The sequence below is a fragment of the Etheostoma spectabile genome, chromosome 22 (assembly GCF_008692095.1).
Source record: "Etheostoma spectabile isolate EspeVRDwgs_2016 chromosome 22, UIUC_Espe_1.0, whole genome shotgun sequence".
Classification (NCBI taxonomy): Eukaryota; Metazoa; Chordata; class Actinopteri; order Perciformes; family Percidae; genus Etheostoma; species Etheostoma spectabile.
In genome coordinates this window covers 15,421,159-15,421,808 of record NC_045754.1, presented here as the reverse complement: position 1 = coordinate 15,421,808, position 650 = coordinate 15,421,159, and the positions used below count along the sequence as shown (strand labels likewise).

Sequence of the window (650 nt, the reverse complement as noted above, 5' to 3'; positions counted from 1 at the left end):
GTTCTTAAATTATAATCATCATTGATGAACATGACAAAGAAATGTATATCACCTAGCTTTTAAATAGTTGCTACTTTGCCTTATAAAATCATTAATTTCCCTTGTGGATGAAAGTCTCGGCAGGGATGCAGAACTTGGCACACGTTACCCATTGATGGCGGACCGTCTGCGGTTCTGCAAGTTCTCACATCATATTCCACAAGCTCTTACCTTTTGCACCACATTTACCTTCATATTTCCTTTGCTTCATCATCTTCTTTGTGAGAAGAGCAACAGAGTCTAAACATTTATAAATTTTGAAGGGACTAGAGTTAACATAAAGGTCCTCTGTTATATTAAGGAACGGAATTAAATGAAATGCTGTTGGAATATCTTCTTTAAATTTAGCTGTAGCACTGTCAGGCATCTAGTGTAGAAGCTATTATTTACTTTGGTATAGTCGGGTAGTAAGAATTCAAAAGTTATTAGAGAATGGTCCGATAATAAATGATTCTGTGGAAATACTACTAAATCTTCAATGTCGATCCTACCTGTCTGCCTACTCAAATTCCTAGAGCCCTGAGCCTCTAGGAATTTGAGTATTATTATGACCGGGAGGAGTGGCTTCATTTAGACTAACATACTCTTCATGGCCCAGCCATGTTTCAGTA

The 650-nt window shown here is 37.2% G+C and overlaps 1 protein-coding gene across 2 annotated transcripts in view; it reads left to right on the top strand.

The window, feature by feature from the left end:
- cntnap2a (contactin associated protein 2a) overlaps positions 1–650 on the top strand; it is a 351,650-nt gene that overhangs the window by 276,676 nt on the left and 74,324 nt on the right. The gene's annotated exons all lie outside the window — the stretch shown is intronic.